Consider the following 12,706-nt stretch of genomic DNA (forward strand, 5'->3'; position numbering starts at 1 on the left):
GTCATGCTCATGTTCATCACCAGGTTGAGACTTCTAGTGAAAACACCAACTTCTTATTGCTTATCAATAGTTTTTTGCCTCCTCTGCTTGAATCACTACACCCCTAACAACTTGCATCCTGTACTTGAATGAATACACTCCTTTTTACCCCACTTAAACAGCATTTGTCATCCTTCTCTTTTTCTAACTGCCCCATCCACCAGTCTACCCCCTCTCATGCATTCCCTGTATACCTAAGTTATAAACCTTATAGATACACCAGTTTGGAACAGACAGCCTAGACAGTACTAATCAGTCATATGCTATTACCACCATTCTCCTATACACTACTAATATAACCTCTCCCCTCCTACATTTTTATGACTTACTTCATTGTATCGTTTGAACTCTTTGCAAACCTAAACAATACTAAAATCTTCCTTCCTACATTATTTTATGACTTATTTAATTAAACTGCTTGCAAACCTTTCTTTACTGAAATGTAAGAACACTAGACTTCTTTACAAGAATGTTTTCCTTTCTACAGTATCAATCAATTTACTTCCTGCAAGAGTTTAAAGCTATAAGAACTGTTTAGACTTACAATCGTTGATGTAAATACTGTACTGTATATACCTGTCTTGTAATTAGGTTTGTTTTTTATGATAAATGTAACTGTTGTTATGAGAACTGTCTGAAATTCACTTGTTAATATAAACACACTGTGATGGAGCTTTTCTCGGGTCTGTATTATAACATCGAAGTGTCAAAGCTTCAAATGTTATAACATCGAACCGGAAACCTCGAAGACTGACAGTATCGATGCCATGGAACATCAAATTCTTTCCCAGGGAAAGAATTCTGTGGGCCATTTCCGTGGCTTTGCTATTTCCTCCACTGTGGTGAGATCTCAGAGATGGTATATTTAAATAGTGGGGGTGGGGGGCACAGCCCCCACGTTGGGAAATAGTTTGTAGTGTTTGTGCATTTTGTATTTTGTATTGGAACAGCAATTTTTTTCCCAGGGAAAAAATCGCTCTTCTGTCTTCGGGGTTTTCAGCTTTCATGGTTTTGGGTTCAATGTTATAACATTCGAAGTGTTGACACTTTGATGTTATAATATAGACCTGCTTTTCTCCATGGGCCTCTGCTGAAAGTGAACTCTGCCCAGTCTGATCTGGTCAACAAAGACAAATAAATAAATAAATAAATGCTTCACGAACAATTTAGTAGATAAGAATAAAAAACAGAAACTGATTTGAAGTCAATCAGCTGTAAACTTCTTTCATTATTAGCAGAGGGCGTGACAACATTTCTTTTTACTTTATGGGCTCTCTGAAATGAGCAATTAAAATAGCTCTTAGATTGTCAGTAATTAAAAACACATGTCAGCTACTAAATCAGACTAAAGTGGATACAAATTACATTATCTTGTGTGAACTACAAACACACAAAAAAATACATTATAATTTTTGGTGATCAAGATGTGATGATGGTTTACAAGCACAACCAATAAAAAGACTAAACATATTTTGGTACAACATATTAAGGTGAAATGTAATTAAACATAGGTTTGAAACAACAGTATTTAACCAACTAAAATAGGTTGAGTGAGTTTATTTTTAATTATGTTTTTTACTAATTTTCAGTGTTGAATTTTTTCACTTTATATATTGCATTTCTCAATCTCAAAAACAGTTGTGTATGATATATTTTCATAACTCACCACTTTAGCCACAGTCTGTGAAAAATGTCAAACATAAAAAAGGTTCACAGGGATTAGCTCTCTGCATACATGCTAAAGGTCTCTGTACATCCCCCAAAATATTTCAGAAAGTTGCCATGTTCTTCAAATACTATTCACAAAGAATAGACTTTTCATTATGCTGATGTTATATAGAAAGCATTTATCTGAGACATCATATGTTTTGTATGTTTGGATATACATTAAAAGTTATGTTTACTTTGAGGCTCCTCTATGAAATAAAGATGCACAAGATGGTGAGGAGTGACACCAGTGAATGCAAATTACCAAAAGAATGGGGAGAAAGCCAGACTGTAACCCCTGCACCCTTTGAACTTATATATATCATATATATATCCAGTGTGATCACTGTAACATGAAAAAGGGTGAAATCTCCGAAATGAAAATAATGACTGCAGACCCACACTTCGAAATTATACAACCACTTATTTTTTATGGAAACCACTCATCTGTATATTCAACCTTGACATCTTCTGAATTGCGCAAATGAAAATCTGGGAATCTGAATTCAGTGACCTATACATTTTCCTTACTTTGGTATATTTACGGCGTTGTGGTTGTATTACAGATTTATTACTTTTTTTGTGGTTTATATCATGTCTATGAATGCCACAGACTCTTCACCACACCAGAAATGTTCAATGAGAGTGAAGCAAGTGTCTTGGAAATATACATTATGGCAAATAAAAGACGAGCAGCAGAATTTCATCCACTGCTGTTGTCACAGCAGTCAGCTGTGGAACCTTTTGTTAGTGAGTTTCCTAATGAATTTAATGACTGATTAAAACAGGAAACCAATGAGTACCACAATAAAATGCCTCTGAAATAACATTTTGAGGTAGATTCCTTCCCAGAGGTTTTCAAGTGGACAAGAATCTTGTTTATAATGTCAATAAATATAATCCAAATATGATGGAGATATGTAAAATTGCTTCCTTAAATTGTCTAAAGAACAGATAAAGATAAATATTCTGTCTGTTAATAGAAATCCAGGACTTGAAAAAAAAAAAAGTGACATCACGTTAATTTCATTAAAGCATAAATGAATGAATACTCTGAACAAATAAATAAGTGGTAGGATGAATTTATTTATTTGTTTAGTTAGTTATGTATCAATCAGAATCAACAACCCAAGTCACCAGGCTAAACAAAATCTAGTAAGGAGGCATAGAATTCAAATTATGTTACAGTAGTAAACTAGATGCATGCTGTAATAAATTCATTATGTGCATAACCCAGGCCATAGGCCCAGAAAAATAATAAAATGAATATTTAGTAAAATAAAAAGAAATATGATGAGTATAATGAATTACAATGATTGCAATGAAAAGAAAATATAATAAAAACCAATAGGTTAAAAACAGCAATATGTTAAAATGCAAAGTGCAATTATGCCAGTAATTCTATCAACAATTTTTTACAAAAGGAGAGATTATATATAGATCATATACAGGTGATGGATAATATGTAATTGTTTTGGGAGAAAATTATGATAATTTGCAATAATATGTTTGGGCATCATAAAGCAAATGACATGCCATCCATGATAGTAGTGCTAGGGATCTTGAAAAATTCTAAGCTTAACAAAAGATGAAGTAATAATCTTGGGGGCTATGGGTGAGACAGGATCACAAAGGGTGATACTGAAGGAAGTAGTGCCATTAATAATTTTCTTCTGAAAATAATTTCATTAAACTTTACTTTAGATACAGTCACAGTCAGTGTTCTTTCCAGTTGGTGGAAATTTGTCCCAATATATTTCTCAGTATTGGAAAACCTTTTATAGAACATTTTAACTTGTGCAAAAATGAAATTGAAGTTGCTTTAGAGCAAAAAGGAAATACTACAAATAAACAGAAAGTCTGGATACTGAGAATGACTCTGCTATGTAATTCACCATTCAATGCTTCTTTTTTATGATACATAAAATTTCAAAAAGATCTACAAAAATACAAAAGCTACTATAAGGCAACAAAGAGCAGAACACAAATTAAGACTAGCATCTAGACACTAGCATCTTAAGCCAAGAATAATTATCAGTCCTTATCATTTTATACAAGGGGATATTTATACAAACTGTTCAGTTCTCAACCTAGACTGGCTTCATTTGATTGACTACCTAAGATACATAAAAATATGCATGATCCCCCTGGAAGACCTATTGTGTCTAATAAGGGCACTAGTTTTCAGAATGTGGGTTGTTATTAGTGTGCATGTTAATAAAGATGTTGAAAAGTTATCTTATTGCATCAATGATTCAACTCACCTACAATGCAAATTATCAGGTATAAGGTGGGAGGATGATATATAATGGTTATCAAGTGATGTAAGGCTTTATACAAATACTGAGCATAAATTTAGTATAGATGCTATAATAAACACAACATTTGGTTGAATTGGTGGAGTTTTGTTTATATATAAAATTTTCTATGTTTAATAGTCAGATTTATGGACAAAGATAATTCACAGCTATGGGTATGTTTTAGACTCTACTTATGTCTGCTTATTTATGGGTTTGGTTAAAAAAGGTATATTTGTTTTAATTCCTTTTTGAACAACAGCTATTATATTATTTTTATTTTATTGATGATTTGACTTTTTTATGTAAGGGGGGGAGGAGTCCGGCAAATGTTCCAGATGGTATTAGAGAGCTGAAGAGTAATAGATTTGGTATTGATTTTACTTTTTCTACTCATCCAACCCAGATTAACTACTTGTATGTCACCATTTTAGGCAAACCAAGTAGTTCTATCAAGGCTCATTTGTATAGAAAATGTATTGATTGTTTTGATTACTACCTGGGTCTAGTTTTCATCTTGGACATTTGATGTCTGCTTTACCTAAGGATGAATATAGTAGAACCAGAAAGCTATGCTCAAGTAGGGATGATTTTATAAGAAAGTAGTTTAGAATGGTATTTTTGTAAGGATGGGCTATGCTAAAGAGTTTGCCACAAGACAGGATCTGTTAATTAATGATAGGAATGGGGTTATAAATGATTATCTGTATAATAATATGGTGGAAAATAAGATGAAAATAGCTTATGTTATGCAATATAATGCATTGTCTATAGATATTACTTGTATTATAATTAGATGGAAGATATTGCATACGGATCATTTATTGAAAACTTATTTATGTAAGACCTCTTTAATTTTTTATTATGGGGTAAAATGTAGTAGAATAGATTACTTTTGGTAAATCTTTGTCATATATTAAACATATTACAAAAAATATTGAAAATGGGAGTACTGCCTCGTGGTAAATGCAGTATATATCCTTTGATTTGTCAAAATGTTGATTTTTTTTTATTAATGTTAAATTTGATACTGTGGACAGCTACAATTGCAGTAATTGTGCAGTAATTGATGTGGTTCAGTGTTCCAGCAACTTGTTCTATGTAAAGGAGGCCAAACATACTCTAGCTACTAGAATTAAGGGACATGTAAGAAATATATGTAATAATGTACAGGATAGCCCCTTAGCTATGCAGCATATGATAAGCTGAATTTTAAAGTTACTGTTTTAGAACAAATACATGTTAATATGAGTAATGAATTAATTTTAACAAGAAAGTTGCATTGCAAGGAGAGCATCTGCATATTTAAATTAAATACTCGAATACATACAGGTTTAAATTCTTGTAATTGGGAAGTGTTTCTTAATTAATTAATGTAATAATTGCTTATGATGTTGTTATGGGTGGTGTTATATATAGGATGTTGTTTCTCTAGTTTTTTAACTTCCCTGAAATACAGTTGTGCCAAGGTGGCAGGAGAATAAACATTTTCATTTTGTGATGATATACTTTTTCATTCTGTGTGGTTTTGCTTGTTTTATTATTATAATTGTCAATGATTCTTTAACAATATTAGGTGATTAAGAAATAACACTCAGCAATACTCTGAATTCATTCATAATGGTATTGCCTTGTCTGACACTAATGATATTGGTAATATACTTATTGATAAATTTTGTGCCAGCTTCACAAAAGAAACAATTAATAAAGTTCCAGAAATTCTCATGTCCACCCCCACATGGGTATTATAGAAGATGTCCTAACTGCACTCTCTAAAGCTAAATAATGCCATCTGTATAGATGGTCAACTTTAAATTAATTCTGCGCCTGATATGGTTTGTCCACTGAGAGGCAGGAAGTGCTTAATATGGGTGGGTATTACAAACTTTATTATTTTACATGGACTGGCTCTGCCTTGTAAAATCTCTAACCTAATGACAAAAGATTAAACATTTTTCTTTGTGTTACTAAATGCACCTGGCATTAGTTGTTTGTGTATTAATCCTGAACATGCTATGAAGGTCAGGATTTAGGAATATGTATGGAATGTTAGACAAAGATTATGGACAGTATCATGACAATTCTTGTGTGTAGTTTCTTAATATGCTTATTATGAGTTTTTAATTGATTATTTTTGCCCCCCCGGGAGGAGTGGCACACAGCTACCTTTAGTGCCTTTATCCCCCACAACCAAGAAGCTTACCCACCCAGATCAGGGCCACCAGCTTGGCCACATCTAGCAGAATCATTATCCACCTTTGGGATGAAGGAGTGGAGATCCTAATTTAGCATAATTCATTCAGGATGTAGGGTTTTCTTTAGTGAGCTATCATCACCCAAGTAGGCAGGGGAGCAGTGATGAAAACATACATACATGGATGTTCCACCTGATGTATTTAGCATCTGGCCTTCCCCTAATGCACAGATCCCTTTTGTAAGAGATTAAAGATGCTCTCCTGCATCCACCAGAGAGAAGCCTAGTGCAGTAAAATACCCATAACCTCCCCATGAAGTAGAGTCTGGTCATCAGCTGTTCCATCTTATCCCCTCTTCTGGTCCTCCAACTTCAAACAGTCCCCGATGTCCTAGATGACCACAGATATATAACCAATTCCAAAAATGACTCAGCCAGTAGATCCAAAAATGAAGAAATTTATTGGAATCCCCGAAGTCCTGTTCCTGCACCAATGGACAAGTCCTGAAGTCAAAATAAACTTTAAGTGCAGATATCAAGGTGCAAGGGAATAAACACAACTGAATTTATAATATTTAATTAAAAATCAGATAGCTTTAGTAAATTTTGAGTAATCACAACATTGATGTTTTTTACTTGCTTTCCTTGTTAATTAGTTTTTCTTTATGCAATTGTATTTCTGAGTTTCAAAAATAGGTGAGTATGATGTATTTCTGTAATGTGTATTTAAACACGTCAAAGAAACTATAATAAACTTTAAATAGTTTATTGTCTGATATTATACCTAAATGAATAACCATGGTTGCCAAACATTATTAAGAAATATTAGATTTTTGTTAAGCATTTATGCCCCAGAAGACATTTATCTAAGGCATTAGAGTTTTTCTAAGTCTGAATATGCAATAAAAAGATAACCTTTACATGCAGTCTGGAGAATTTCCAGATTTATGGTGGTGTAAAGAGATTTTTCATTTTACAGGGATTATGTTACAAATTGAACTACTCTGTCAAACAGTGCCAGAAGTGTTAAAAGATAAATTATTCTGTGAATAAAGTTTACCTGCAGGAGAAGTTGCAATAAATATAACTGATTTATTTCAATCGTAGATATAACCTGTTATATTAACAGGCAATCCTATTACCTTTTCTCCTTCTGCTCCCTCTGTACATGTAAACTTTATAAGACGATAGTTTCCCCTATGTAAATAACTGCATTATCATGTATTTCAAGTGGCCATCCTGTTCAGAAAATAGAGTGTAATACATGAATAAACATATGCCTTCCTACAGAAAACTGAGATATTTATTGGATACTTCTGGAATCAGTGTAAATTAAAGTTTTAATTCATCAAGGCTCCTACCCACATTGTCTGTACAACTACTCATGGAAACACCTAACTGCCTGAAAAACCTTAACATGACTGACTATTTCTAATATTTTCTTTCAAAAATCATCACAGGTACTACTAGATACAGTCTATTACATATCATATGCACTGATATCAAAACGCATAGAGGTGGAAGAGTTAAAAACGCATGTTATCATTAAATGTACAGTATACTCTACCACAACTAGGATCAAAATTGTTTGGCATTCATTTCCTATTCAATATGTATACTCTATCATACTCAAACCCTAACACCAACACATTTCGAACAGCGTAATTCCAGTTTCACCTGACAGGCTATCAACCCCATATCATCCCAATTTTCCCATCACCATGGTCTGGCAAATAACCCCATTTAGACCTTTTTACAAATACAACAGAAAGTCCATCACACTTTTAATCTCGCAAAGGAATCAGCAGTTTCTCACAAAGAAGCTTTCTCTCTCTATGTCAGAACTAATCCATTTGCCGTTGTTCCTTGTAACAACATATTGGAACCTATACTAGACAATCCCTATTTCTGCTTCAAAAGTATAAACTCAAGAGGTGTTCAAACCCTCTTAGACAAAATTTCACAGGATGCCCTGTAGGGGGTGATGGCCTCTACCCCTGGTTATTGTGACAATGACATCCTCCAGCCCCTATTACATCGCTGCAACCTTTGCCTCTCAAAATTGAGTTGAAGCCACGACAATGGAAGACATTTATAATGAAACACATTCTAAAAACAGCCAAATCATTTGAAACCTAAATATTTTTACTCAATCTCTAGATTACCAATCCTGCAGAAAGTCTTTAAACTGTATTTACAACATATTTTACACTATTTGCAAACTTGTGGAATTTCTTTTTTTTTTTCAATAATCATTTTTATTGTTTTGCCAAACCATTATACATTTCACACACTATTTACATTATGTACAATATTGCTTCCAATGTTTTAGTTCCATTTTGAATTTCCCTATAATACATTAAGAATAAATATCATTTTAACCAAGTACAGGAAATTAAAATCACAAAAAATTAAACATAAAAGCATCTACAATAGACAATTATAAACTAACTCAAGCCAATAATTTGTATTATTTCTACATTTTCTATCTAATCCAAGAATGTGTTGGTACACATACAGAATGTCCTGACGGAAAATGGATAGGAACCGCACGCCAAAATAATATTAAAGATTTGTTCCCAAATTTTTATGCTGTTTATACTTTTCTTATTATTTCTAATTAACAATTTGTGCTAATATATGCTTAATCGCTAACAGCCTGAAATTTTGCCACGACACCTGTGCTGGGTTCAACCAATTTGTGGCTATATATAATTTCATTAGTAAACTAATATTCATAATTACAATCTTTTTGTTTTGTCCAAATTCTCCGTGGAATATGTAAAATCAGAAATTCCCAGGAGAGTGTTGAGTTTTGGTAACCCATTTTTGTGGTTGTAACTTTAAAGAATTCCATAATTTATAAATGCACTTGCAACTCCAGAACATGTGTAACAGGTCTGCTGTCTGACCTATACACTGTGGACATGTAGGTGACTTTTGAATCAAATTTATGAAGTGTAAGATGGGTATAATATGCATTGTTAAATATCATCAATTGAGTAAAGACCAGTTTTTGAAGTGATAATGGATTTTAATGTTAAGTTAAACGCCTCTACTATTTTACTGTCGCCTAGGGATGGCAATTTCTCTCTCCAGTATTTGGATAACAGAATATGATTATTATATTTTCTCTCTTTTGCCATTTTATACGCTGAGGATATATATTTTCTATCTTGTTGCAATGCTTCCCACAACTGACCTGAAATAACTAGTTCCTCTTTTTTTATTTCAAAACTGGTAAAATAATTTATGGCCAAATCTTTTAACTGCCTCATTATAATTAAATAAGAGATGGGAAGATTCATCTCTTTTAAGATATCATGTACCGCTACTCCTAGGAAGGGGTATAAATCCCTTACAGTTAATTCCTTAATAAATAGATATTTCTTTAAGTCTATCAGTTGCAAACTTGTGGAATTTCTCATCATTGGCATGGCTTCTGGGCTGGTAGAAGCACTATGACAATGGCGACAATACAGAAAAATCAAAGGTCTCTTACTATGTTCCCTATTTACAGACTTCATAAAAACATTTGAATTAAAGAAGCTCTATCTTCTAATAAACTCTCTGCATACAGCAGATATCAGTATCCAGGCTTTACAGTGGCAGACAGCTTTCCCAACAAGCAGACATTTCTAAATACATATTGGTTCAACTGTATCCTCCACTTTTAAAAGAAGAGTTCCTCAAGGACTGGTTAGATGATTAGATCTGAAACCTACTATGTTGTGTGAATGCGTCTGTATGTGAGTGTGTGGGTGTGCATATGTGTGTGTCTGGATGTGGATGTGTGAGAGTGTGTGAGTGCAAGCATGCTGCAAGACTTTCATTTATTTATTCATTGGTCCTCAATTGTGTAGGACTGCTTTACTCATTGAGGGGGATCTTGATTGGAGGACTGTCCAGTGTGTCACCAGTACCAATTACAGCTTTGTGGAAGAATATATGAAAGAGCCAACCATGCAATTTAAGATCCCTCCCACCATCTAACCATAATGTTTAGACACCCCAGAATAAACTCTGTACCACTTAATACTCATTTTTAAATCTGCAATAACTATCTGCAAGAAATATTATTCTTATGGTTTTGCTTACATATTCATTCATATTGTCATTATGTCTATTTTAATGTCATTATCTTGGTTTTGTCAAGCAATTTCACTATCTGTTTATGCGGACATGTCTTTTGTAATTGTTCATCAAATTTTTTTGTGTTTGCTAATGTACATACATTTTGTTTTGGAATTTATTTATTATTGTACATTCCTTCTAATTAAAAACTGCTATTTTTCTTTTTTTTACTGGCTGAGCTTGAATCTGGTCATTTTTGGATAAGTGCTCTACCCCTATGAGTTTGTTTTCCAAAGCATTAGAATAAAGTAAAATATATTTTGTATGTGATTGATGTTCACAGGTAGTTTATTCCAGTAAAACGTTCTCGATTAGGGACTCCGATTAGCTCCTTAATTTATTAATACATAGTTAACAATGAGTTGCATGTTACTAAATAAATCTTGTCAAAGTGACTGCACTACTGCACTGCCTTTCGTTAAGATAAAAATACAGCACTGGAAGGTCATCTTTCAATCTATCCTAGTAGTGTAGAAACAACAACTTCAGCACGTTTTTAAAAGATTTGAACCCAATATATTTTAAAATCTTCAGTGTGGTCAACTGTACATAAAGCCTTTAGACATGAGGCATGATCGAGGGGTAGGAAAGGTTTTGGCACTTCTGTGCTACAGCAGTCTTGTAACTACTGATTACCCAATATTTATCTTTACTGCTTGTTGTTTTTGTCCAAAAGTTATGAGTCCCTCCCATACTGTCCCCAAAATAAGACAGCATATTTTTGTCAGCACCCGCATCATACCAGTATATCTTTCATTGAGAGGCTACTGTAGGATACCTACCCTCTTCCCCCTTACTATATGGATTTTTTTATTATATTAAGATGTAGCTGTGTCTGTGTAGATGTGTCTGCCCAATTCATTTGCCTGATTTGTGTACCACAAGCATATCTCCATGTGAGAGATTCTTGCTCAGACATAATTATCTATCTACATGCCTATAGTATTTATATTAGATCCATACACTACAGGATGTAACGGACTATGATGGCATAAGCCCAGCATTAGACTAAGCAAGCAGACCACACATCTGTAGACAAATTGGGAAGAACTGGTGAATTTTAGATGGTGAGCAAGCCTTGATGTCAAGATTTAATATTGTGACTACTGCTAATCTAATTTTAAGGGAACGTATTTAAACAAATCAGTTTTAAAACAGGAAATGAAGAAGACTTAAAAGTGGCTAAAATAAGGATTTCTCAGTATAGCAGGGTAAACATTTTAACAAAGAACAGAGATTTTAGGCAGTGATTTTCAGCAGGGTATGATTTCCTGTCTTAATAATCAACTATAATCAACTCTGATGGCTATAGATGGCTGTTGAAGTGTTACATTACACATCTGTTTAGACTCTGCCATGGTGCATGAAATACAAAATCTGGGATTCACAAGGAATGTACAGGAACAATTTCTCTTCTTCCTTATGCATTATTCCAGAAATATTTTTTTATTTTATTTTGTGGTCTAGGTACTAAAATATGAAGGCTGAGCAACACTTTGTTGGGCACAATTTGTTGGAATAGCACTTGGTCAATAATAACCATAATAAGGAAAAACTATGGTACATGAGAGACTTTGCCTCTGTATTCCTTATGCATAGGGGGATGACTTGCACCTGCTTTCCACTGCAATTAGTTTGGGGTCAACACATCATGGGAAAATGGGATAATCCACTGTTGTGCCAAACTGGTTTAGATTCAGCAAAGTATGTTTTATTCAACTCTTACTCAGCAAAAAGCAGCTACTCCCAAATAAAGCATTTAAGGTACTTACGTATTATCACAACCACCAGGTTCTAAATGATTCATTCTGCAGTTGTGCATGGTCGGGATGGGTAGACAGCATGACTGTAAGTAAAACTTCTATAGCGGTATGGTGTGAGCTGAATGTCAATGGTTTATGACTGATTTTCCCCCTTCTACCGTTTCAGTACTATTTACCATGGATATCCATTTAAAACATTCCTAACAAACTGAACATGTGACAGACCTTTTCAACCTGGAACTTGGGGAACATGGACTTTTTTATACTCAAAATTAGGAACATTCATCTTAATGAGGTACACATGGGAGGTATGTTTTAAATGTCCCTTGTCTGCTGGCAATACTTTAAAATAGGCAAGTTGAGAATTTGTTCCAGTGTGAAGGAGTAATACGGGGCGATTGCCAAACATGATGACCATGCACAACTGCAGAACAAGTCGTTTACAACCAGGTGGTTGTGATAATACGCAAGTACCGCATTTAGTTTCATCCAGATTCTATGCATTCCAGAATTAGTTTCAGTGTACTTTAATGTTCCCAGGCAACAAAGGTCTGGGGGTCTATATTACATAG

This window comes from Protopterus annectens, chromosome 6.part1, assembly GCF_019279795.1.
Source record: "Protopterus annectens isolate FY-2018-M chromosome 6.part1, PAN1.0, whole genome shotgun sequence".
In the NCBI taxonomy this organism is placed as follows: domain Eukaryota; kingdom Metazoa; phylum Chordata; order Ceratodontiformes; family Protopteridae; genus Protopterus; species Protopterus annectens.